At 43.9% G+C, this 27,687-nt stretch overlaps 1 long non-coding RNA gene across 1 annotated transcript in view; it reads right to left on the bottom strand.

Moving 5' to 3' along the window:
* LOC125964215 (uncharacterized) overlaps positions 1-27,302 on the bottom strand; it is a 28,830-nt gene extending 1,528 nt beyond the window's left edge. Inside the window, exons 1-2 of the long non-coding RNA XR_007476975.1 lie at positions 27,108-27,302; positions 20,383-20,537 (exon numbers count right to left, since the gene is read on the bottom strand). This is a non-coding gene — a long non-coding RNA (uncharacterized LOC125964215). The remainder of the gene's footprint in view (positions 1-20,382; positions 20,538-27,107) is intronic.
* Between the last annotated feature and the right edge of the window lie 385 nt (positions 27,303-27,687).

Raw genomic sequence — 27,687 nt, 5'->3', positions numbered from 1 at the left:
CGTACAAATCCACATCTCGTGAGCACCGTGCTTTCTTATCCATGATTTCATCCGCCTCTGTGCAGCCCGTGCGACACAGGCATTTCCATTTCCAGAACAGGCAGCATCAAGCAGGACCCATGGAAGATAGTGAGGTTGGAGTGTCAGAAGCTAAACTTGCACAACGCATGAGACTGGCCTGGGAAGTTTTGTTCAGGTTGAGGTCACTCTCCTTTCTCTGGGTTGGGCGGGGGGGAGGTTATTGCTTCTAGGAAAAAACCAGAAGGATAATATTTTGGTCTCCCTTGGGGACTTGGGGGTTCTGTATTTGGAGGTTCTGCTTTCCCTCCCACCCTCTTATCTGCACAGGTTCCTGGGGTAGGTGTCAGCCTGGCATGACCAAGCCAGACGGCTGAGGCATTTGCTGCCAGCATTTCCCAGGGGCATAGGGCAGACTTGTTCCTGCCCACGGGTCTCTTGACTACCTTCAGTGTGGAACAAAATCAGGGGAAATAATACATACATTTCATTTGTACAGCAGTTTATAATACAAGCCACTTGTCCAAATGTTTCCACATTTAATCTCCGCTGCTTTCTAAACCATTCTGATTTCCTAGCCCCATATTCCTCTCTGCTGTCAACTTAAATTACTTACATTTGGCTCCGTGGCGTAAATGAAAAAACTGGAAAAGGCAACAGTCCTGACAAATAATAGTCCTTACCTCAGATTGTAGAGGAGATTTAATGAGATAATATATAAGAAGTGCTTAGCGTAGTACCTGGCACATAGAAGGTCCTCAGTAAATATTAGCTACTATTTTTATTATCATCATGGTGTTGCTGTCTTCGGATAGTATCCTAATCTTTAGCCATAGTCGTCATAGTAGTCGTATCGTCAGCATCATCACTGGTCCCGTTGCAAACCTTCTAGAACTAACCCTAAATGTTAGGAACTCATATAAAGTGTCTTTCTCAGTATCTAGTATAGAGCGGCTGTCTTAGTCTGTTTGGGTTGCTGTAACAAATACCATAGATGGGCTGGCTTATAGGCGACACACACCTGTTCCTCGCAGCTCTGGCAGCTGTGCTGTCATGGAAGCTGGTGTCGGAGTGCCAGCACGGTCTGACTCTGGAGAGAGCCCTCTTCTGGGTCACAGGCTTCTGACTTCTCACTGTGTCCTCACACGGCCAAAGGGAACAAGAGGACTCTCAGGTCTTTTTTAATGAGAGCACTAATCCCATTCCCGAGAGCTTCACTCTCATGACCTCATCACCTCCCAAAGGCCCCTCCTCGGAATACCATCCCAGTGGTCATTAAATGCCAACATATGAATTTGGGGGGCGGGGGAGGGGACAAACATTCAGGCCATAGCAGTGGCAATATATGCTCCAGCCACCTTTCTCCTCAGTAGGTTCAGGTGCTCCGCGGCATGTGGGATCTTCCCGGACGAGGGCTCGAACCCGTGTCCCCTGCATTGGCAGGCAGATTCTTAACCACTGCACCACCAGGGAAGTCCCTACAAATGGCCTTTACAAAAGGATAAAAAGGGACTTCCCTGGTGGCACAGTGGTTAAGAATCCGCCTGCCAATGCAGGGGACACTGGTTTGAGCCCTCTTCCGGGAAGATCCCACACGCCGCGGAGCAACTAAGCCCGTGCGCCACGACTACTGAGCCTGTGCTCTGGAGCCCGTGAGCCACAACTACTGAGCCTGCGTGCCACAACTACTGAAGCCCACGCACCTAGAGCCTGTGCTCTGCAGCAAGAGAAGCCACCGCAGGGAGAAGCCCTCACACCACAACGAAGAGTAGCCCCCGCTCACTGCAACTAGAGAAAGCCTACACTAAGCAACAAAGACCCAACACAGCCAAAAATAAATATAAATAAAGAAAAAAAAAAAAGCTTGTGATAGCCAGAATTCTAAAATGACCCTAGACTCCTGCCCTGTGATATACACAGCCTTAGTAATCCCATCCCCTGGAGTGGGCATGAGAACTGTGAATTTGATAGAATAGCCATTCCCTTACATAAGTTACATTACAAAGCAAAGATGATGGATGGTCCCTCCCTTGGTGGCAATATGTCCCCTAGGACTCTATCCGTGCAGAACGAGGTGAGCCATTCTCCTGCCGACTTTAAGTCAGTAGGCTACCGTGTGGTGGGCCACGTGGCACAGAATGGCATGGGTTCTGTGACCTAAGAGGGTCTCCCAGCTAAAAGGCAGCAAGAGAATGGTGACCTCAGGCCTACAAGCGCAAGGAACTGAATTCCGCAGCCTAAGTGAGTCTGGAGGTCAGCCCTTCCCAGGTGAGCTTCCAGATGAGAACACAGCCCAGAATCCACCTCAGTTCAGGCTGGTGAGACCCTGGGCAGAGGACAGCCCACCTGTGCCCAGATTCCTCATCCATGGGAAGTGAGGTCATGGATGTTTGTGGCGTGAAAACCACTAAATTGGTGGTAATTTGTCATAGAGCAGTAGAAGCGAATACAATGCTCAACCTCACTCACAAAAAGCGAGTGAGCTGGGCTTCCCTGGTGGCGCAGTGGTTGAGAGTCCGCCTGCCGATGCAGGGGACACGGGTTCGTGCCCCGGTCCGGGAAGATCCCACATGCCGCGGAGCGGCTGGGCCCGTGAGCCATGGCCGCTGAGCCTGCGCGTCCGGAGCCTGTGCTCCGCAACGGGAGAGGCCACAGCAGTGAGAGGCCCGCGTACCGCAAAAAAAAAAAAAAAAAAAAAAGCGAGTGAGCTTTGGAGCTTTAGAGCATTAGAGCTCTATCAAGATACTTATTTACTTGTCAGCTTGGCAAAGAGAAAAAAAATAAAAAATATGCTATGTGAGTAAGAGTATGGGAAATAGGCATTCTCATAGATCAGCAGAGACAGATAAATGAGTATAATTTCTGTGGACAGTGATTTTAAAATATCTAGCAAGTTTTTTTTTAATAAATTTATTTTATTTATTTATTTTTGGCTGCGTTGGGTCTTCGTTGCTGCGCGCAGGCTTTCTCTAGTTGTGGCGAGCGGGGGCTACTCTTCGTTGTGGTGTGCGTGTTTCTCATCGAGGTGGCTTCTCTTGTTGCGGAGCACGGGCTCTAGGAGTGCGGGCTTCAGTAGTTGTGGCTCGTGGGCTCAGTAGTTGTGGCACACAGGCTTAGTTGTCCGCGGCATGTGGGATCTTCCCAGACCAGGGCTCGAACCTGTGTCCCCTGCATTGGCAGGTGGATTCCCAACCATGGTGCTACCAGGGAAGCCCCTCTAGCAAGATTTAAAAACACATCCCTCTCTTCCATCAAGTTTGCTTGTAATTTATTATGGAATACATCCACAAACATGGGAAAAGGTTAAGATACAAGCTTCTTTACTGCAGCGCTTGTTTGTAGCAACGAGATTAGAATCACCTATGTATTTCTCAACAAGCACCTGGTTAGATAATTTTGGGTACATCCGCAAAATGGATACCCTGAAGCCATTAGAGAGAAAGAAAAATTATTTAAGTTTAGATATTGAAAATATTCAAGATGTATTTCGAAAGAGAAAAGAAGCCATGTTTAATACAGGGTATAGAATAATAAGCTACCATTTTTGCGGAGGAAGAAAAGGAGAGGGGAGAATATATTTGCTTACATATTACAGTCAGTCTCCTACAAACAAAAGAGTTGTTCTGAGAGCGTGTTTATAAGTCCAATTTGTTCGTAAGTCCAACAAAGTTAGCCTAGGTACCCAACTAACACAATCAGCTATGTAGTACTGTACTGTATAGGTTTATAATACTTTTCACACAAATAATACATAAAAAGAAAACAAAAAATAAAGAAAACACTTAATCTTACAGTACAGCACCTTGAAAAGTACAGTAGTACCAGCTGCATCACCACTGCTTGCTTCAAACATCCTGGGCTTGAAATAAAGATACCGAACTACTCTATACAGTCCTGTACAGTAAAGTACACAAAAGCACAACCACTTGTAGGAGATGCACGCACGTGACAATGTGCGTGACACCAGACACGTGAACTAACTTACATGGTTGGACATGAGAACACACATTCTCATCTTTGAAAGTTCACAACCTGAAGGTTCGTATGTAGGGGACTTACTGTACATAAAATATCTGTGGAGGGCTTGCAAGAAACTGATATCACTGGTTGTCCCAAGGAAGCGAATGGGGAAAGGGTGTCATTGCTGCAGGAGAGGAATGAAGAACGTTTACTACAGGCTTTTTTATACACTCTAGATTTTGGAATCATGTGAAGGTATTACCTATGAAAATATTTAAAAACTTGGAAAGCAATATGCTTTTGTTGACTGGTCCCCTGGAGAAGAAAACCACACACCTAGAGAGGCCAGAGCCCCAGAACAACGCAGTCCACGAGCAGTGAACCATACAAAGCCTCTGTTGATGAATCGAATGGGTTTTTCTTCTAATCATTAAATATTGAAAAACTCTAAGCAAATTATGCATTAAAATGGACAAGGACACGGGCAGCTTTTCAAACAGCAGTCACAGTGAATAATTAAAGTTCTCTTGGATCTGCTAAAGCAGATGAGCCTACCCTGGATCTGACTGGTCCAACATGGGAGGCATCTCCCTCGTGAACAGCACGAACCACCACCCTGGTAAAGTCTGTTCCCTAAGGTGAGGTCCAAGGTTGTCTGTTCCTGATCATACAAAGACAGGGAATTCACAAAGCTTTACTGAATCAGTGTTCAGGGAGAGGGCCATCCACAGGGCAGTAGGGAGAGAGAGAAAGCTTATTAGAAATTTAGAAAATAAATCAAAAGATGTCAGTTAAACGCACAAAACAGAGCCTGAGGCACCAAGGTGAAGGTCAAGACCTTAATGAAGGTTTTTCCATGGAAGTGTTCACCTAATGTTTCAGTGTTCACCCAAATCAAGGGTATGATGTGACAGGCCTGGGAGGCTTGCTGTGTGTGTGTGTGTGTGTGTGTGTGTGTAAAAGGGAGATATTTTTAGAAAGAGACATGTTGGCAAACTCTAATTCTATTCCAATGGAGAGAGGTTGCCGGTACTTAGGACGATCAACTGTTTAAGACAGCAATCGTGGCACAGCCATGCAAGACCTAAAACCCCACGTAATAATACAGCACATAATAAGTAATTATATACATGTTATTACTTTAACATAAAATACGAAAATAGCTGTCTTTAAAATTATTTTGATTCTATAGTATTTCCTTTTCTACATTTACATAAATGCTAAATTATAAATTATTGAAAGAAAACAATAGGATTAGTTAATAGTGGCGATTAGTAGAAATTAAGAGTAGGGCTAATGAAAGAAATCATATGCATGAGAAAAGCATGACAATGATTTTGTGTTTCTGTCCTCTGCTACGGCAATTCTCTTTTTTTAGGTATTTAAATTTTGTAGGTAAATTACTGTGTGGTTTTAAGATACACGCGTGTACGACTTTTTTTTAACCATCTTTTTTTTCTTTTTTTTTTTTAATTGGCTGCAAGGCTTGTGAGATTTTAGGTCCCCAACCAGGGATTGAACCTGGGCCCTCGGCAGTGACAACGCAGAGTCCTAACCATGGGACCGCCAGGGAATCCCCACATGTACAACTTTTAAAAAGAGATAATAAATACAATACGGCAGTTTCCCATATTTAATAAAAAACAGCAAGGACATGTTTCTTTCTGTCCCACGATACCACAGGAGTTTTACTCTTTCTGTTTCCTTTTCCAATAATACTTTTCTGAGCTGCCCGTGGCCTTTGGGACATTCTTCTTTCTCTTTTAGGTAGTGATGAAAATAGGGTCAAATTATACTCCAATAAAGATGTAAAAAAAAAAAGAAAGCAAGAAAATAGGGTCAAATGCACAATTCACTCTGACTTGCTTCTCTGCTCCTACCAAGCCCACCTTCCACTGATTCCTCGAATGAGTCTAATGTGAGCATATTGAGCTGAATAGCCTCTTGACAAACACATCTGAGTAGAGAAAGCTTGCGATTTTGTCTACTAGCAGTAGCAGGGTTTTAGCTGTAGGAACGCGCTTCCAAATCTCCAAAACTGTCCACCCACTTTGTATCTACAGGGTCGTGTAGGTAGCCCAGGAGTTTGCCAGCTGGGTCCTTTGCATCTACTAATTTGTCATACAGGCTCTTCCAGGTCTAAAATGCCCTTCACTGTAAACACATAGGCACATCAGATGTCACCATAAGTGAAACTCCTGTTTCTCAGGACAAATGGCTTTGAAGCACAGAGGTCCCTTGAACTTTGGACAGCAGAGTCGGATTCCAAGGAAGTTACAGTTTTAGGGAATATAAATCAAGAAGGTTCTGCTTAACTTGGCCGTTCTCTTCTGGAGACTTCATTCTGAGTTGTGAAGCAATATTTTTTCCAAAGAAATCAGCCTTTTGGGTTTTTTTTTTTTTTTTCTGTATGAGTTTTGGTTGCATCCCACACAGCACTGAACACCCAGGTGCGGTCAGCTCATCCTTATTAAAGCCTCTCGTGTGCTTTGGAGAAACAGCACATACGTTCCCCTTTGTAAAATCCTTTCTCCTTTTTTACCCTCAGTGTATTTCCCCATTAGAGGAAGACACTCTTCTTGACCCAAACTCTAAAAAGCTAAAGTGGAAAATGTGCTGATTTCACAGCAGACCGATATTTTTACATTTTCTCTGTGGCCAAAACTCTGACACCTGCTTGTGGACACATGTCTGAGGAGCTAGCTCCTTCCGTTTCTGCACAAAATCTCATGAATCGCTTCTGTGCATTTTGAGAAACTGAAGAGTGACCAAAACCTTTCATTACAAAGGCCTCAGTGTCACAGGAAAGCAAAGTACACCCATCTTATCGGTGTTATATACAAGGTGTGCTGGACGTTTAGCAGGTAAGAAGTTTATGGATTGAACAGAATTTGCCAACGTTTACATTTGCGCTGTGGAATATGCAGACGAAGGAGCAAAGTCTAGTCTGTTTTTAGGCAAGGTATCAATAATCTTTTATTCAATATTTTCTGTGGTTTCATGAAGGTGATCTTATTTGCAAAGCAGAAATAGAGACACAGATGTGGAGAACAAATGTATGGATACCAAGGGGGAAAGGGGGAGGGTGGGAGGAACTGGGAGATTGGGATTGACACATATACACTATTGATACTATGTATAAAATAGACAACTAATGAGAACATACTGGGAACAGGGAACTCTACTTAGTGCACTGTGGTGACCTGAATGGGAAGGAAATCCAAAAAAAACGGATATATGTATATGTATAGCTGATTCACTTTGCTGTACCGCAGAAACTAACACAACATTGTAAAGCAACGATACTCCAAAAAAAATAATTAAAAAAAAATCTTTAAAGAGTTTAAGAAGATTTGAAACTCCATTTTCTGAATCAAAGTACCTAAGTGCTAGCAGGAACATTTTCTGTTGCCATGGTTCAACACATGACGTGATACACTGTAGAAAGCATGATTGTTGGTGCAATCTGACAGAATCAGCTCTACCCTGTAAGGGGTCAAAATATCTGTTACCAAAGTTTCTCTTTTTGTTCAACCATTAGACATTTTAAGTTGCAACCTCCACTCTGGAAATGTGATTTCACTGGGCTTCACAAAACAATCAACGGAACATTAGCCATAGTGTTCACTCCTGTAGAACGCCCAAGCTAACCCAATGGCAAATATTTTCTCATGAGCGTTGGTGCCTTTGGGGGAACTAATCAAACTTTTCATTGATTTAGAAGTACTTGCACAGCTTATCCCAGACTTGTGAGAATGGAGCTCCAGATGGGGTTTGATGAAATAAAATTTATATTTTAAGGCAGGACAAGAAAAAATTAAACATAAAATTCTCTCTGTGTGCTTGTTTGGACCCCCTCCCTCCCCATGTGCAGGGGGCCTCTGCATTACACATTACCCACAGCTCCTCAAAGATGCGGGTGCCTGATGACCTTAAAGATCAATTTTTTTTTCCTTTCTTTGATGCTAGCAATGTAACTTCTTAAAAGAATAGCCTTTAGGGCTTCCCTGGTGGCGCAGTGGTTGAGAGTCCGCCTGCCGATGCAGGGGACATGGGTTCGTGCCCCGGTCCGGGAAGATCCCACATGCCGTGGAGCGGCTGGGCCCGTGAGCCATGGTCGCTGAGCCTGTGCGTCCGGAGCCTGTGCTCCGCAACGGGAGAGGCCACAACAGTGAGAGGCCCGCGTACCGCAAAAAAAAAAAAAAAAAAAAAAAAAAAAAAAAATTAAGCTAGCTCTATCTCAGTACAAAGCATAGTCAATCCGAAATCAAAGATGGACAGTTAACACTCACGATTACACACAGTTATGTTTCACACTGTCAGAAGGAAACAAAGCTGGACACTAGTTAGAGTAGTGTAGGGCAGATTTAATTCAGTAATTCTACAATGGGGGAGAGAACTCAGTCTAAACTCAGCTCAACTCTGCCAACACAAAAGGCAGGAGCCTTCTGAAATTCTGGGATGAGCTAAAGGAAAAGCTTTGAGGGTTCAAAAGGGGGAAGTCCATGTGATTAGCCACCTGTGTGCTTACCAAATTCAGGCTCCCACCCTCCACAGAGGCTCCTGACGCTTACATTTCAAAGGGATGACCTGGGTTCTTGAGAAAGACGTCTCTGGGTTGTAAAAGATATATTGCAACAATAAAAAAATGGTTGTGTTCAAGGATGAAAAAAAAAAAAGATATATTGCAAAAGGATAGAGAAAGGATTTATAATTTCAAGGTTTTAGTTGTTTTTTTTTTTTAAAGGAAATGCTTCTAAGAAAAGGGAGGTCAAGGGTCCATAGGGAGGTATTGGCTGGAACAGACAGTAAATCCTTTTGACAGTGCTGGGCTTTCACAGGCAGATTCTTAAGGCAGCTGGAGTCATCATCTTAGGGACGTGACCTTGAGCTGTTAGAAACTAGACTCGTGTTTGTTCACACGTCCTAGTGTGGGGACTGGATGAAGCCGCTGGTGCTGAAAGCCTGCAGTTCTCATAGGCCAAACTGAGGCCTGGTCAAGAAGAGGGGGCAGAGGAGCCCGATCAGTTTGGTCAAGGAGAGAGTCTCTGTCGCCACTTCTTGTCCCACAAATCATGACTGTGACAGCAATTACGGGAGACGGATAATCCGCGCCACATCTGTTCAGCACTGAAATTATGTTGTTTTCAGTCCCTATTTGGGGGTGGGTTTTGTGCTTTTCTCCCAACCTGCATACCCACTGCGGAAAACCAGGACTTTTGCACCCCAGGGAGGGGCTCCAGGGAATCAGGAGTGTCTGTGCTATAACCAGGACAATCCCAGGTAAACGCCCCCTTGCCTCACAAGCCAACAGGGATTCAAAAGAAGATTGATGTCACGTAGGATCCTGGGTGATTCAGTATCTGCCTTGGAAAATGCAGAGTAGAGATTCATCCAATGAGGAGTGGCTGCTTTGCATGCCCTACAGGAAGACACTGGGGCAGAGAACATGAATTTATTTACCATAAAGCGCCTGGCAGAAGTAAAGAGGCATTAGCCTGGGTCAAGGGAGCTGCTGGTGAGAAATCCCAAGAGACGGAGTCCAGGAGGGACCACGAGGAAAAGAACAAGCTTTGAACTTGGGCCAAACCCAGAGGAAACCAGCATCTGATCAGAATGCAGACCCTTCCTCTCTCCCTGTCTCCTGACCACATCCCCTTTCCTTAAGCAGGAAGAACTCATTTAGTGTAAGTAGAATTGAAGTTTTACTATTAATGCAACGGGGCATTTTAGTTATTGACCAGGGCTTCCCTAGTGGTGCAATTGTTAAGAACCTGCCTGCCAATGCAGGGGACACAGGTTCGAGCCCTGGTGCAGGAAGATCCCACATGCCGCAGAGCAACTAAGCCCGTGCGCCACAAGTACTGAGCCCGCAAGCCACAACTACTGAGCGCACACGCCACAACTACTGAAGCCCGTGCGCCTAGAGCCCGTGCTCCGCAACAAGAGAAGCCACCGCAATGAGAAGCCCACGCACCGCAACGAAGAGTAGCCCCCACTCGCTGTAACTAGAGAAAGCCCGTGCGCAGCAATGAAGACCCAACACAGCCAAAAATAAATTAATTTATTTTAAAAATGTTAATTAATTGACTAATTAATTACTGACCAACCAACATTTTATTCCCTGAGTGCGAGGGGAGAAGGTATGGGAAGTGCCCTAAATTTCATTCGGTGGGTAAACTACTTCCACTGAGTAAATTCCCACTAACAATGAGCAACAAACATTAATTTGCTTTCCGATTTGACCGACCCCCGAGAAGGCTGCGGAAATTACAGAGAAAAGGTGATTTGTTAAGGGGCAAGAGACAACTAAGGGGCTATTCTCATACAATAACCCTCACAATGTCACATGCATAATTCATTCAACAACTGCATAATAAGCACCGACAGTCACTTAACATTGTAACAAGAGCGAGGGATGTAAAGATGGAAAAACACTGCTCTCAAGGACCTTAAGGGTAGAAAGGGTGACATGCAAATATCATCATCCTTTCCAGCAGTGGCTCTGCGACAGTCCAGTTTTTATTGTTATTCCACAGATTTAAAGTTCCTAGTCGGCACACACTGCTTCCCGCCCCCCATCCCTGCTTCTCAGGAGGGCAAGGCTGAGCAGAAGTGCTGGGAGATTTGTCTCTATTTAACTCTCTCCATAAATGGCCGGAAGATCCAGCCTGGAAAGCATGCCCTTGGGCACCACAATAACTTGTGAGGAGTTTAGCATTTTGCCAAGATTTGCAAGAACAAGAATGCAAGAGCGTTAAGACTTTACCGTTCAAGCCAGCAAAGGCCAGCTTGGAAAATTTTCAATGCAGCACATTTCATATAAAACGAAACCTATGGCTTCAGCAGATCATCAAGCCAAGAGCAATGTTTCCTCAATTAAAGAGGATTGTTCTGGAGCAGATGCTTACACTGATGAAACAGGCTCCTTTCGTACTTTTTATTTATTGTGAATTTTTTAAAGTTTTTATTGTTATGTGCTTGACATTAAATTATTTTAATGCTATTTTAATTGTTTTCCCCTAACCCTCTGTTTTCTAATGGAATTTAATCTTGCCAAAGAAAAAATTACCAGGTACTCTATTTCCTAGAAACCCAACCTCCATACCAGCTAAGAGAAGGCAGCTTACCGTATATTTCCAACCACAAAAATTCTTGGATTTTATTGACAATTATATTTTCACTCTATTTGCAAAGAGCCCAGCCCAAAAATCTTTACAGCCAGAACTACCTCATTAATTTAAGACAATAGCTTGTATGTTTGACTATCGTGTTTTCTTTTTTACAAAATACAAATCATCAGAAAAAACTGTACAATGATTTTTTTCCTTTTAATTTGAGTCAAATACTGTGAGTCAAGTGATGCCCCTAAATTCATAGTACTGTGTAGTTACTGAAATGACCAGTCTGATTTAGGAGACTCTTTATGTTCGGATACTTCCCAATTTTACGGCTAAAAACAGTCGAACCATAGACCAAGATAGTCCCTGTTGTTACTGATACTTAATACTCCAGACACAGTACCGTAATGTCGAGCATCCTCAAACCTCTTTGGCTTCAAGGCTCTAAAACTGATTCAACTCTTTATTGTGCAAAGAAAAAGATTCTGAAATGATGAAATATCAGCGCTCAAGGTACAAAATGTCAAAACCAGCTCAGTGAAGCATATTATATATACGTCACATAAGTGATCTAAATGGTTATATTATTGGCTCTCAACACTTTTATTGACAGTCTACTGCAAGCAGAAAATTACATGTAACTGTTCTGTGGAGAGCGAGATTATGAAGAGGACACAGTCCCAGTTGCTACAGTTCAGTGAGGGATACAGACATGTGCAAATAATTAGAATATGAAACACCCAGAGTTTGCATTGCAGTGCAAAAGCAATGAGACTGGAAATTGGAGTAGGCCCGGCTATAGCAGTAACCAGCTGTATAACAGTGAACCTAATTCAGAGATTCTCTGTAATATGGTTCCCTAAGATGCCAAATGAGGTGCTGTATGGGCTGTTCCAGTGGTCTCCAAATATTTTGAATTGTATACATCCATCAATAAAAATTGTTTATATCACACCTCCAGTATTTATTTATAATGATGTGTATGTGGCATTTTAATTAGCTTGGGAGGTTTTTTTGTTTTGTTTTGTTTTTAAAAGGCCAGGATCCCCACCAAATGAATTATATCAGGATACCTGGCAGTGGGGCATACACATAGGTATTTTTTTTAAAGTCCCCCAAGGCTAGAAGAAGACACAGATAAGCAAAAAAGAAAAATTAGTGTAGACTTTCAAATGTGTCCAAGTGCTATGAAGAAATTTGATAGAAGTAGCAAAAATAAAGTGGAGGTGCTTACTTAGATAACCATGATCCCCAAAAGATGACGTTTGCAGGATGAGAAGAGGCTCCCCATTAGGACCTAGGCTGTGTGGACTGTGGGTGTGTAGGACAGGGGATCGGACAGTAAGAAAATTCAAAACAGAGGGAAAAGCATTCAGACAAATAACAGGAGAAAACATGACGGAGAGAAGGAATTAGACACAGCCTGGTCCTCCAGGGCCCTTTAGCCAGACCCTGCCTATCACATGAGCCGTAGAGCCGTGTGTGTTAGATGTAAAGTGGGTATAAGGTGTACGGACCGGAACTGGATCATTTCTCTTTTTCAAAAAATAATTCTGATAATTCAAAAAAGTATCTGTAGCAATGATGGCACAGATCACTGAAAAGTAGATTTTGATATTGTGAAAATAATGTGGTGTTGTTTTTTTGTTTTTTTTGCGGTACGTGGCCCTCTCATTGCTGTGGCCTCTCCCGTCAGGCTCCGGACACGCAGGCTCAGCGGCCATGGCTCACGGGCCCAGCCGCTCCGCGGCATGTGGGATCTTCCCGGACCGGGGCACGAACCCGTGTCCCCTGCATCGTCAGGCAGACTCTCAACCACTGCGCCACCAGGGAAGCCCCAATAATGTGTTTTTTAACAAAGAGATTGGAATAAAGCTTACTCTAACGCTGAAATTAACACACATTCATTTTAAAAGAAAATATTTAACATAAATTGTATCAGTGTTTATGAATAAAATGCAAAAATGATTGTTAATGATTGGTGCTCTTCAAGTGAGCTTAAAAATGATCTAAGACCTTTATCCAAATGTGTCCTGGAGTAATAGCTATATTAATAGATTGCTGGTGTCTGAAGATCTGAAGTGTCAGTAGAATGTATTCAGCCATTTAACACATGGTTTAGACATTCAGGATTATGCATGTAGAATTTAAGACTATGTTGAAAATTAAATATTAATTTTAATATTTGGTTTGGAAAAGTATGTTATAATGTTTTCACTTTCAAAAAAACTATAAAAGTGAGTCAGTGGGCTTCCCTGGTGGCGCAGTGGTTGAGAATCCGCCTGCCAGTGCAGGGGACACGGGTTCGAGCCCTGGTCTGGGAAGATCCCACATGCTACGGAGCAACTGGGCGCGTGAGTCACAACTTCTGAGCCTGTGCGTCTGGAGCTTGTGCTCCGCAACAAGAGAGGCTGCGATAATAAGAGGCCCGCGCACAGCGATGAAGAGTGGCCCGTGCTTGCCGCAACTAGAGAAAGCCCTCGCGCAGAAACGAAGACCCAGCACAGCCAAAAATAAATAAATAAATTAATTAATTTAAGAAAAAGCGAGTCAGTGAGTGTTTCAAAAGGTGAGTCACATGGCCTGATGTTCATTCAAAGAAAATATTCTACATATACTTAGCTTGAATATAGGCAAACCTTTTAATTCATCAGTTTTGAAACAGGAGGGAAGGAGGCAGGGCACAACTTTTGAAAGAATGACAGCCCGAGGACATGACATAAACTGATTAGAGCCAAATGGGTCCAAGATGGCAGATGAGTCAACTTCCACCGGACCTTGGGCCTCAGTATACGCTCACTGTAACACATCAGCAAGCTAAACGACACACCCCCAGGTGCCATGCCAGTTCCAAGACATCAAAAAGTGGGTGGTGGCCCAGTTCCTGGAAATCCCTGCCCTTCCTAAAATAGCTGGAATACACCTCCCACTTAATAGCTGATGAAATTACCCACCCCCATAAAAACTGACAACCCCATTCATACCCTGGAGCCTTTCTCCCCTTCTGAGATGGCCCCCAGTCTGCCTGTGGAGTGTGTTTCTCTCTAAATAAATCCACTTCTTATGTATCACTTTGTCTCTCACTGAATTCTTTCTGCGATGAGACATCAGGAACCTGAGCTTCATTAAGTCCTGAAACCAGGTGTGTGATCTCAGTTGGAAGACTGTGGGTTTTGGCTGGGTTCGAGTCCTGGCCCTGTGGGTTCAAGTGCCAATCTGAGATGCACGGTTTCTGCTTCACTCCTAGGTATAAACCTAACAGAAATGTGTACATATGATCTCCAAAAGGCACGTGCTAGAATGTTCATAACAGCATTCAAAGTAGCTGAAAACTGGAAACTACCCAAATGCCCATCAACAGTTGAGGGGATAAATAAACTGGTGTATTCGTGTAATGAAACCCTATACACTCACGCCATCTGACAACTGACAACTACATGCAACAACACTGATGTTCATACAAACATTATGTTGAGTGAAAGAAACCGGGCATAAAAGAGTAATACTATATGGTCCGTGTCATATAATGTACAAAAATAACTCTTCACCTGAGAAAAGGGGTCAGGGGGTATGGTGCACAGGGCATTTGAAGCCCAGGTTGAGAATCAATGATGGAATATAATGGATACTGTAAAGAAACAGAATCTCTCAAGGCTGTATTTCTGAGTGTAGCTAAAGCAAAATATTTTCCTGTATGGATACAGACATAGATATATATAGATCATATATGGATACAGCTCATATAGTCCTATTTAAGAGAGTGTGTTTTCAAAAGGAAAAAAAAAAAAGGGTGTGTGCTTTCAAAGGATTAACACCTAAGGGCAGAATAATTCTACCCAGAGATTTTAAAACTCTTCTTTTAAAATAAAAGTGTTTTTTGGTTTTTGTTTTTTAATACTACGTGCCTGGATTCCCAAGAAAAAACCAGAGTCGTCAGAAAGGGCTAGTGGGGGTACCCGCAAAGGAGGTTCAGAGAGGAAAGTCACAGAGGCCGAGGAGTGTCATACGCCTGCTGGCAAGGCTCTCTGTCCTGTGAGACCCACTCAGCTCCCTGATGAAAACGAGGCTTCTGCGACCGAGGCCGACTGTAGGAGGGAAATTGTTGGTCTGACCTGAACATTCCTCCTCCCCCTCCCAGTGTGTCTGTTACCTCTGTTCAATGGACAGTCTAAATTTATACTTCCATCTTTGTAAGCCAAGTAAATAGTAGATTTTTTCTTAGAAAATGTCCTTTCGTGTGCTTGCAAATTAAGATTCTTAGTTCACAAGGCTGCAGGTAAACCCTGGACCGTGCTGAATTTACCTCGGTGAATATATTGTTTCATCAAATCTGTTCACCATCCATTGCAAGAGGCACGCCTGCACTTTAATAATGCCTTTGTTTCTGGGGTGGAGTGGAGCTAGAAGGCTAGCAGGGGAGAGAAGAAACACCACCATGATGTGAAACGTACCCAGCCATTATAAGCTATGTCTCAACATGTGCAACACTGAAATATGGAAGAAAAAAAAAAAAGTACATCTTAGAATCAGGACGACGAATTCCTTGCAAGCCTCTTCCTGTTTCTTTGTCTGGTGACCTCCCATTGTTTGGGCTTCCCTTTCACGTGGTGTCACCCCTGATCTCTCTAGCAAGGTCTCTCAACCTTTTACAAAGATTCAAAGAGACTGCTTCCCTGGGCAGGGACCTTTTTCCTCTTGAATGTTTCCTCTGGTATCCACTCCCTCCAAGAGTCCCTGTCAGGGCGCCAATGCCGCTGGGCATCCACTCTAAGGCGCTATTTAGGAAGGCTGCCCACAGCCCCGCGGAGGAAGGGCGGGGTGGCTCGTCTGTAGTTGGAGGGGAAGAAATACAAAGGCTTGCTAAAAAGTCCTTACTGTGGATACGGCCTCCTGGGACGCAAGGAAAGCAGGCAGATGAACCTGGGTGCAGTCACGAGAAAATGGAACGGCTATTTTTAGCACAAGTGCCTGGCATTATAAAGGAGCTGCAGACAAAGACTTAAGCGGGGGGAGGGGGAGGACGGTGGCTACAACTGTGAGCTGTGTAACGCAGGGATGGAGGAGAAAATAACTGCTTCCCACGTGTAACACACAGACTTAGCAGGTCCTTAGCTATTACCCTGGTGAACCAACTATTTTTAACCACTGCATTGAGATCAGTATTCAATTGTTTAGTGATTAGCCAGGATTGCAACTGATAAAATGTCCAATTCCATACTGTCCATTTGTCAGTCCTTGTCTAACCAAGAAGGACCTTGCGGGGCTCCTTGGTACATATCCTTTCCGTGTCCCCCATTTCTTGTTTGTAGGAAATAGGCTTCATTCAGCCTCCATGACCTTCCCTGAGCTCCAAAGGGCAGGTTCAAAGTGTTGCTAATCAGGGAAGGGAGGGGATGCGGAGACAAGGGAGGGGCAGTGAAGAAACAATGGTGCAGCCTGGGGGCAGGGTCCTGGTTCCGAATCCTCAAGGCACACACATAACAATATCTTTGAGTTCTTCGGCAGGAACTAAGGTTCCCATCCAGGTGGAGAGGCCAGGCTTTAGAAACTGGCCGCTTCCTCTTCCAGTCTCTTCAGGCACTCACTCTTAGAACCCAGCCACTGTACTGTGAGGAAGACCAGACCCGCGGGATGGGCGCAGGTCTATGTCCAGTTTACAGACCTAGCTGAGGTCTCAGCAAAGAGGCAGGATCAACCGCCAGACATGTAAATGAAGAATCTTCCATATGGTAACAGCCCGAGCCATCAGGTTACCCCGAACCTTCACATCTTTCTGATTGAGGCCCCAGACATCATGGGGTAGAGGCAGAGTATCCCCGTGTGCTCTGTACAGATTCCTGAGTCATGGAGTCCATGATTAAATTATTAATCCACTAAATTATTAATTAAAGGTGGTTTGTTAGCAGTGACAGAAAACTGGAAACTTCCCTATATTTCTCTAGTCCTTTGAATCCTCCTACTAATGTCACCCTACACACACAGGCACACACACACACACACACACACACACACATAGTCACAGAACTACTTTTCTCACTCTCAGGAAATAACCTTATTTCCTATTTTCCATAAAAATAAAAACATCAGACTAGAACCCTCTGTCTACTTCTACCAAACATACCACATTATTTACAGCTCTAGCTATCCTTCTATTCAAGCTGGAAAGCTCTTCTCCAAGGTAATCTGAGCAGCCTACGGGGGGAAGAGTGGAGGATGGAGATTCAGACTTACTTTATCTTGAATTCAATCTTTCCCTCCCAATTGAATCCTTCCCCTTCCTATTTAAACATGTCCAACTAGTTCTCATTAAAACTAATGCGCACACCTCCCCAGACCCCATGTGGCTCCTTAGAAGATCAAGAAGGAATCTTATCTTTAAGGAGTTGTCTTGTTGATGCTGGGAGAATGTTGCTGTTCATACTTGAGCAGGTATTCCTGCTGATGGGGGAGGTCTGGTCCAAGCATAAGGCAGACACACAATGCACAGTGTGGGGAGAGAGGGGGCCAAAGGGCAGAGAAGGATTTTTTATGTTTACATGTTTCTTGTCATGCCATTAAATACGAATTTTATTTCACAGATTGTATTTGCTAGGGTGAGGGCAAAGCTGCTGTAACAAAGATTCCAAGAGCACACTGGCTTAAAGGCTAACTAAATTGATTTTGTCCTCATGTAATAGCTCTATGAGCAGCCAGTTTGGGGAGAATAGTTCGGTTTTTTTCAGTCTCACTGCTCCATCATCCCCTGCACAATCAAAGATGAATCTACCTTCAGACTAGATTCCAGCAAATGGGAAGGAGAAGCGGAACGTAGGAGAGGCCCTGACCAAGAATGGCTCACGTTCCTTTGGCTAGAACAGTTACATGTTAACAGTCATTGTGAACTTCAAGGAAGGCCGGGAAATGTGATCTAACAGGCCAGCAGTGAGTGTATCATACCTGCATGAATATGGAGAAATGGATAAAGGATGTTGGCAGGTGGCTGGTAGTCTCTCAGAGCCCAGCTCTCTGGACATCCACATTTCTATGTGTTACAGCAGGCAGGGAGCTAGATGTGAGCAGAGAAAGGGGGGCAGGGGCCAGACGGCAGGAAACCACTCATCTTGTAAACAGCGGGGGTCCTCGGGAAGACAAAGGAAAGCAGGAACCTCCAGACTGACAGGAAACCACACATTGTGGGATGATAAGTGTCCCGGAGACACGCAAAGGAAGGTGGGGAAAGGCGAGAATCTCCAGCGCCCGAATGTAACCTGTTACCCTTTATGCTCCCATTACAGTGACGTTAACCTTGCAGATAAGAAGTTCCCATCATGCACCGACGCCATGACACCTCTGATCAAGTCTAAATAAGGACAAAGTCCCTCCTCCCCTCGGGAAGGTGGAGCTGGATGAAAAAACCCAGGGCAGCGGTCCTCACCTGTCTGCCCCCTCTCCCTCTGATAGCATATTCTTTTTTTTTTTTTTCCGGTACGCGGGGCTCTCACTGTTGTGGCCTCTCCCTTTGCGGAGCACAGGCTCCGGACGCGCAGGCTCAGCGGCCATGGCTCACGGGCCCAGCCGCTCCGCGGCATGTGGGATCTTCCCGGACCGGGGCACGAACCCGCGTCCCCTGCATCAGCAGGTGGACTCTCAACCACTGCGCCACCAGGGAAGCCCGAATTTGAGATTCTTGACGTCGCGTCGCAGGACGAATTCAGTGAGAGACAAAGTGATAGGTAAGAAGTGGATTTATTTAGAGAGAAACACACTCTACAGAGTACGGGCCATCTCGGAAGGGGAGAGGCCTTGCAATATGGCGCGGCTAGTTTTGATGGGCTGGGTAATTTCATAGGCTAATGAGTGGGAGGATTATTCCAACTATTTTGGGGAAGGGGCGGGGATTTCCAGGAACGGGGCTGCCGCCCACTTTTTGACCTTTTATGGTCGGCCTCAGACCTGTCAGGGCGCCCGGTGGGCGTGTCATTTAGCTGATGGGTCACAATGAGCGTATAATGAGGCTCAAGGTCCGCTGGAAGTTAGATCTTCCGCCATCTTGGACCTAGTCGGTTCTGACCAGTTTCGTTATGTCCTAGGGCTATGTCATTTTTTTTTTTTTTTTTTTTTTTTTTTTGCTGTACGCGGGTCTCTCACTGCTGTGGCCTCTCCCGTTGCGGAGAACAGGCTCCAGACGCGCAGGCTCAGCGGCCATGGCTCACGGGCCCAGCCGCTCCGCGGCATGTGGGATCTTCCCAGACCGGGTCACAAACCCGTGTCCCCTGCATCGGCAGGCGGACTCTCAACCACTGCGCCACCAGGGAAGCCCTATGTCATTCTTTTAAAGGTCGTGTCCTGCCCCCTTGCCTCCTGTTTCAGGGGGGCAGGAAGGCGCGTGCTGAGCCAGATGAGAATGTCCTGAACTTTATGGGAATAAGAGAGTCAAAAGGATGCCCTGGAGGACTTGGGCTTCTGCCTTGGCCGTGACTGAAGCAAGCAGGGCAGAGGTCCAGAGAAATCTGTCCTGGGGTCTCCTGTGGGCATCAGTTCTCCCTGCCCCTCCTATGGGGGGCGATCTCTTAGGTGACTTGCAGTGAAGACAAGGGTTGGGGGATGTTATCAGAACCCCTGGATCCTTATAGCTCAGGCCAGGAGAGGGTCAGAGCCCCTCCACACTCCCACCCTCCCCACGCTGCCAGCTGTGAAGAGCGGAAACAGAGGAAATGGGGCTGGGGGAGAGCGCGGGGGACGGGCAGGATGTGTTACTTTGAACGGCACAGGATTTTACTAGAGAAAAATACAGAGAACAGTGAAATCGATGTCCCCTTAACTCAAGCGTATGGACAGCATAGCCAAAAAGGGAGCAAACCCAGCAGAGCAGGCAACGGGGCGTGGGGAGAAGGCGAGGACAGAAGGAAGAGAGGGTGGAGTGGTAAAGGGGTGGGGGGACACGAAGGCCCCCCTGCTCACCGGACCCCGTGTTCCCGGAGACTCTAGAAAGGCCGGCTCTGTGGTCTGGCGGCCCCCGCCCCATAGCCCACATCACAGTGACGGTCGCCTCAATGCTGAGCGGTCTCCACGTGCTCTGCCTGCCCCGGGGCCCACTGGGACCTGAGGACCCACCTTCTGCTCACACGTCGGGCGGCCGGCTCCCGTCGGGGTCTCCCTTGCCTGCCCGGCGGAGGGATATGCACGGACGACTTACGGCCCCTGAGCTAAATCCCTCCCCATCCACGTTGCCTCAAAGGAGCGGGGCGTCTCCCCAGGCCCTGCAGCCCTTTCCCACGAAGCCACCTTCTAAGCAGTGACTTACCTGCCTCGCCAGCCCACACCCAAGGCTCCAAACAGTAATGGCGACATCTCCAAAGTCCTCACTTCATTCTGAGCCATTTCTCAGCATTTACAAGTGTGGTAGTACGCAGCAGCTGTTCTCAAAGAGATAGGCGCTACCGGGGTCCGCAGCCGCTTCTGGAGGGGAGAGGGCGAGAGGGTGAGTTAGGGGCACAGCCGCGCTCACAGGAAACACCCCCAGGGCACACATTCCCCCTCCACAGGTCCCCGCGTGTTGGGAAAGGCATCAAAATCCTCGGGGGAAATTTCCCTGTGATGAAAAACGGCTGCCTCATCCAGTGGCATCTCTGCCTGAAACAGGATCTAGATTTTGTTAAAGGAAAAAAAAAAAAACCAAGCCTGTGAAAGGGTTTCACGTGTTAGTCTAATTTTAGAAGAGCATTTGACACAGTTCAGAGGGAAACAGTTGACACTTGCTAAGGTAATTCAAGTTAGTTTGACTGCAAACAGAATCCCATTATGCCGGGAAGTCAGACAGCCCCGTCTCAGGCAGAGACAGGCTGTTAGAGTCTGTCCTGAGCATCATTCCCATCTCCACACCCCCTACTCAGCACCAGAGCTGGCAGGACGGCCCCTTCCGCACCCAGACCGCGGCTGAGTCACCCAGGGTCTCCATCTTCCATTCAAGGGAGTACAAGCCCCTGGACGTGAATAGCTCAGTCCGCAGACTCCCTGTGGCTTGGAGGCATCATTATCTAGTTTTTTCCTTTAATTTTTAATGGACTGTAGTTTATTTACAATGTTGTGTTAGTTTCAGCAAAGTGAATCAGTTACACATGTACATACATACATATAACAATCAGTTATACATATACATATACATACACATATACATAGATTCTTTTCCCATATAGGTCATTACACAGTCTTGAGTAGAGTTCCCTGTGCTATACAGTAGGTCCTTGTTGGTTATCTATTTTATATATAGTCGTGTGTATCTGTGAATCCCAAACCCCTTGTTTATCCCTCTATTCCCCCTCTCCTTTGGTCACCATAAGTTTGTTTTCTATGTCTTTGAGTCTATTTCTATTTTCTAAATAGGTTTATTTGTATCTTTTTTTTAGATTCCACATACACGTAATATCATATGATATTTGTCTTTCTCTGTCTGACTTACTTCACTCAGTATGACAATCTCTAGGTCCATCCATGTTGCTGTAGATGGCATTATTTCATTCTTTTTATGACTGAGTAATATTCCACTGTATATATGTACCACATCTTCTTTATCCATTCATCTGTCGATGGACATTTAGGTTGCTTTCATGTCCTGGCTATTGTAAATAGTGCTGCAATGAACATTGGGGTGCATGTGTCTTTTCAAATTAGAGTTTTCATGTTTTCTGGATATAAGCCCAGGAGTGGGATTGCTGGGTCATATGGTAATTCTATTTTTAGTTTTCTAAGGAACCTCCATACTGTTCTCCATAGCGGCTGCACCAGTTTACATTGCCACTCACAGTGTAGGAGGGTTTAAGGAGAGACTCTTGTCCCTAGATTTGCTCAAGAGTTATTGTGCTGAGACCAATCTAAGGATCAGTTGATCAGCCAGGCTTTGTCTCTCCAGAAATGCTTACAGCAGAGAAGAGCCGGCGTGAAGGCGCTGACCAGCCTGCGTGTTCAGGGTGTGTCTCTTCTGAGTCCCCAGCTGTCTATGCTCACGATGTGTTCTTTTAAACAAAATGACACTTCACCAAGGTAAGACATGGCATCTAAGTTACAGCTGAGGTGAAACACGCTTTGCCTCTTTCTGGGAAGCTTAGCCCCTCATCGCTTTCCCGCTCACGGGCAGCAATGGGCAGCGATGGGTGACGCCAGCGTGCTGCAGACCTACATCTGTCCTGTAACTGTCCTCAAGCTTGTTCTCCCCAGAGCCAACATCTGCTCACGTCCAAGAACGTGAACTTCCAAAAGCCAAAGTCAATAAATAAAAGAAACCTTTCTCCATGGCTCACAAGTGGATTTTCCCAGCTATAAAAAGATATTTCAACGGACAGGAAATAGTTTCCTGACTGACACACTGTCTCCTGAGAGGAATTTTAACTTCTCGTCTCTCCACATGTCAAGTCGGCTGGAGAATCATCCCACCATCCTTAGGCCTCCTAACGTGCTTCTCTTGGGTAATTAGATGATAAAGTCATGAACACCATGATATAATCTGAACCTGAGGATCCTTTTAAGTCATCCAACCCCTGGGAAATCCCCATCTTTACCCCTAATTAGAAATGTTGTTTTAATTAGCTCAGAGAATAAGGTCCAGGTATACTTGGAGATCGTTTTCCCCAAATAGCTGCTAGTAGTTCAAGTGGCAAAATATTTTTCAGTATTTGGTCCATCTCAAAAAGCTCCGTTTAATTCAACACGGGTATTAGCTTCCTAGTCCTTCTATAACCAATGACTACAAATGTAGTGCCTTAAACAGCACAAGTTTATTCTGTTGTGATTCTGGAGATCAAAAGTCTGAAAGTCATCTTACAATGAAAGGTTGGTTCCTTCTGGAGGGTCCAGGGGAGAATTTGTTCCTTGCCTTTTCCAGAGGCCGCCTTGGCATCCCCTGCTTCAGAGTCACAGCACTCCACACTCTGTGCCTGTCTTCTCATCACCTTAATCCTCCTTTGACTTCTTACATCCCTCTGATAAGTGCCCTTGTGATTCCATTTAGAGCTCCCCCAGACCATCCAGTACATTTCCCCATTTCCAGATCCTTACCTTAATCACTCGGTAAAGTCCCTTTTGCCATATAAAGGAACGTACACAGGTCCTGAGAATTAAAAAGCAGGTAACATTGGGAAGCTGTTATTCAGCCTCAGACATATGGCTTTCATTCCTTTTGAACAAGGTGGACCAGCCTGCACTGTTTTTTTTAAACAATGTCTTGTTTCACACATTACAGCATGGGTCGATTGATAAAACCTAGTTTTCGCTATTTGGCGGGCAGCCTGCACTATTTTAATAGCTAATCTGAAATCCTGTCCTTTACTCTGATTTTCCTCAGTCACTCTCCTCTAGGACCCCAAGACCTCATAACAATAATTCACTCGTCATGGCAAATTGTTCCCGTTCACAGAAAACTAGTTGTGTTAATCAGAACTCTTTCGGTGGCCAGTGTAGCTCAGTTTACACTGGCTTAAGTTAAAATCCTAATAATAAGTATTGGCTCACAAAACTGACAGTGCAGGGGTAAGGATGGGCTCAGGCCCAGAGGGAAGCAAGGACTCGATTACATTTTCAGGAATGTCTTACGTGCACCGTCTGTTTGATTTGCTTTCTTCTGGGCTGGCTTTTTCTCAGGCAAAGGCTAATGCTTCTCAGTGTTTGCAAAAAAGTGGCCACCACAAGTTCCAGGCTGCAGTCTACCAGCTTGGCCACCCTAGCAGAAGTGTTACCAAACACAGGCTTGTGTGCCCAATGCGCAGTGAGGACAAACAAACCGAAACGTCAGAGTTTGGAGCAGGAAAAGTTTTATCGCCGGACCATACAAGAAGAATGGGTGGCTCACGCTCGAATAAAACCCCAAACTTGCTGAAGGGTTTCAGCAAAGCATTTTTAAAGGCCAGGTGAGGGAGGGCACCCCAGGGTATGTGATCAGCTTGTACACGATTCTCTGATTAGTTGATGGTGAGGTAATAGGGCAGGGTCACAGGGGTTCACACTGTCAACCCTTAGGCACCAGTAGGTCTGGAGACTACTGGCTCCTGATCATAAGTAGTTAATTTCTTCCATTTGGTGGTGGTTTTAGCATCTGAAAAACTCAGGAAATATGCATGAGATACTATTATCTGGGTATTTCAGAGAAAAACTACAACAGAGGATATGGGGGAGGGGTCTGTCCCAGGAAGGTCCCATAGGGTCCTGCTCTGTTACAGAAGAACACACTACCTTGTCACTAAAAGTTCCAGCAAAAGTTCCAGAGAGAATTCTCCTGGACCCGGCTGAGGTCACAAGCACATCCCTGACCCAGTTCATCACTAGTGGGTCATGGTGCTCTGATTGGCCAGGCTGAGCCATGTGCTCTCCTTAAAGCCTAGGGTGAGCATATATATGGTCCAGGTCACATAATAGAGGGGGATGGATTCCCTCACCCAAATAATGGTGCAATGAATAGGAGACATGGATAATGGCCAAACAAAATTAACATGCCCAGTACACCCGTGTCGGACCCAAGTGTTACCCTCTACGCAGAACATCTCATGATATATCTAGACAGTCGCTGAATGCAAAATAACCATTGCTGCTGCTGCTGCTTTTTTTTTTTTTAGGTTTCAGGTGTACAACAGTGTGATTTTATATTTTTTATGAAGTCTAGTTGATTTTACTATGTTAGTTTCAGGTATACAGCATAATGATTCAGTATTTTTACAGATTACACTCCAAAAAAAGATATTACAAGAAAATGACTATAATTCCCTGTGATAGTCAATATATCCTTCTTGCTTATCTATTGTTTACACAGAAGTTTATGTCTCTCAACCCCATACTCCTAATTTGCCCCCTCCCCTTTTTTCTCCCCTTCAGTAAACACTAGTTTGTTTTCTATATTTGTGAGTATGTTTCTGTTTTGCATATATACTTATTTGTATTATTTTTCAAAACACACATATAAGTGATATCATATAGCATTTGTCATTTTCTGTCTTATTTAACTAAACATAATATTCTCTAGGTCCATCCAGATTGCTGCAAATGGCAAAATTCCTTTTTTTAATAGCTGAGTAATATTCCACTATATATATATATATATATATATTAAAAAAACACATCTTCTTTATCCCTTCACCTGTTGATGGGCATGTGGGTTGCCTCCATATCTTGGATATTGTAAATAGTGCTGCTATGAACACTGGGGTGCATGTATCTTTTCAAATTAGTGTTTTCATTTTTTTCCAGATAAATACCAAGGAGTGGAAATGATGGAGCATATGGTTGTTCTATTTTTAGTTTTCTTAGGAACCTCTATATTGTACTCCATAGTGGCTGCACAAAATTACATTACCATCAACAGAGTACAATTGTCCCCTTTTCTCTACATCCTCTCCAAAAATTGTTATTGGTAGATGTTTTGATAATAGCCATTCTGACAGGTGTGAGGCGATACCTCACTGCTGTTTTAATTTGCGTTTCTCTAGTAATTAGTGATGTTGAGCATCTTTTCATGTGCCTGTTAGCCATCTGTATGTTTTCTTTGGAAAAATGTCTATTCAGGTCTTCTGCACATTTTTGATTGGGCTGTTTTTTTTTTTTATATTGAGCTGTGTGAGATGTTTATATATTTTGGTTATTAATCCCTTAGGCAGATGAAATGATATTTTATGTAGAAAACCCTAAACTCTCCACCCCAAAATTATTAGAATAAATGAACTCCACAAAGTTGTAGGATCCAAGAGCAATATACAGAAATCTGTTGCATTTCTATACACTAATAATGAACTATCAGAAAGAGAAAATAAAAAACAACCCCATTTAAAATCACATCAAAAAGAATAAGAGATCTAGGAATACATATAACCGAGGAGGTGAAAGACCTATATTATGAAAACTATAAAATATTGTTGAAGGAAATCAAAGATTATACAAAGAAATGTAATGATATCCCATGCTCTTGGACTGGAAGAATTAATATTGTTAAAATGACCATACTACCCAAAGCAATCAACAGATTTAATGTGATGCCTATGATAATACCCATGACATTTTTCACAGAACTTGAACAGATAATCCTAAAATTCATATGAACCACAAAAGACCCCAAATCACCAAAGCAATCTTGGGAAAAAAAGAACAAAGCTGGAGGTATAAAGTGTCCAGTCTTCAGACTATACTGCAAAGCTAAAGTAATCAAAACAACACGGTACAGACACAATCACAAATACCTAGATCAATGGAACAGAATAGAGAGCCCAGAAAAAAACTCATGCACCTATGGTCAATTAATCTATGACAAAGGAAGCAAGAATATGCAATGCAGAAAAGAGAGTCTCTTCAACAAGTGGACAGCCACGTGTAAAACAATGAAATAAGAACATTCCCTCACACAATATACAGAAATAAACTCAAAATGGATTAAAGACTTAAATGTAAGACCTGAAACCATAAAACTCCTAGAAGAGAACATAGGCAGAATACTCTTTGACATAAATTGCAGCAATGTTTTTTTTTGTTTTTTGGATCTGTCTCATAATGCAAAAGAAAAAAGGCAAAAATAAGCAAATGGGACTTATTTAAACTTAAAAGCTTTTGCACATAAAGAGAACCATCTAGGAAATGAAAAGACAACCTATGGAATGGGACAGAATATTTGCAAATAATATAACCCTAACCATTGCTTCCTAAATCCAGATCCTTACCTCTGTCTTTGAGCTACAGTGTCAGTCCGTTGTTTGTGGAGTCTCAGATAACACTGGAGTGAGGAGGGAAATGATCTTTTCCCATATGCCTAGGGCTGAATCATGAAAGGACTATTGTTTTACTAAAATGACCAAATACTCTAGGATTGCAAAACCACATCACAAAAATCTGAGCCCATAGTCAGATCTGTAAACCCTGGGGATATTTAAAAGAAAATTTACTTGTCCAAAAGATTAAATAACAACAATGAAAACATGATGTTTAGAGCACAATACTCTCATTTGCAATAAGACAGAATGGTAAGAGTAATTGAACCAAAGGCTCTTGATTTTCAAAACTCACCTTACTAAATGAAGTAAAAAGGCACCAATAAAGCTTTCTATCCCATAGCCTTTAAAGGCCTTTACAGTTGATCTTCACAAACTAATCCTTAGACTCTTGAAGTCAAAAAACTATTTCTAGATAAGGTATTCTCTTTTCATCCAAGAGTAGATTTATCTTCTTAGTTTGATTTAAAATTTTCTCTTATTCAGAAAAGATGACCTAGAGAAATAGGAAAAAATTATTACATGGATAAAGGAATCTGCAAAATCACAGTCGACACATTTTTCATGTTGATATTTGTTATTTCTATTATAAAATTATAGTCTTGGTTTCTAACCATTTCTTTGTTAAATGATCATAACATGTAGTATATAATCAGTTACATCAAGTGTCTGCTGAATTATGGAGCCAGGCTGGAGGAGTGCTGCTTCCCTCATTTTCCTGTTTTGAGTGACAGAATTTTATTGCAGTTTTTAGTGGGGATCTAACTTGCCCAGTGGGAATAACTATGAGAATAACAAAAGGAGTTTTGTAATGAGCGTATCGTATAAACAACTGAAAAGTTAACAAAAATAACTAAACCTGTATTACAAAATGA

The sequence above is a fragment of the Orcinus orca genome, chromosome 4, assembly GCF_937001465.1.
Source record: "Orcinus orca chromosome 4, mOrcOrc1.1, whole genome shotgun sequence".
Lineage (NCBI taxonomy): Eukaryota > Metazoa > Chordata > Mammalia > Artiodactyla > Delphinidae > Orcinus > Orcinus orca.
This window is presented reverse-complemented; position numbering and strand designations above follow the sequence as displayed.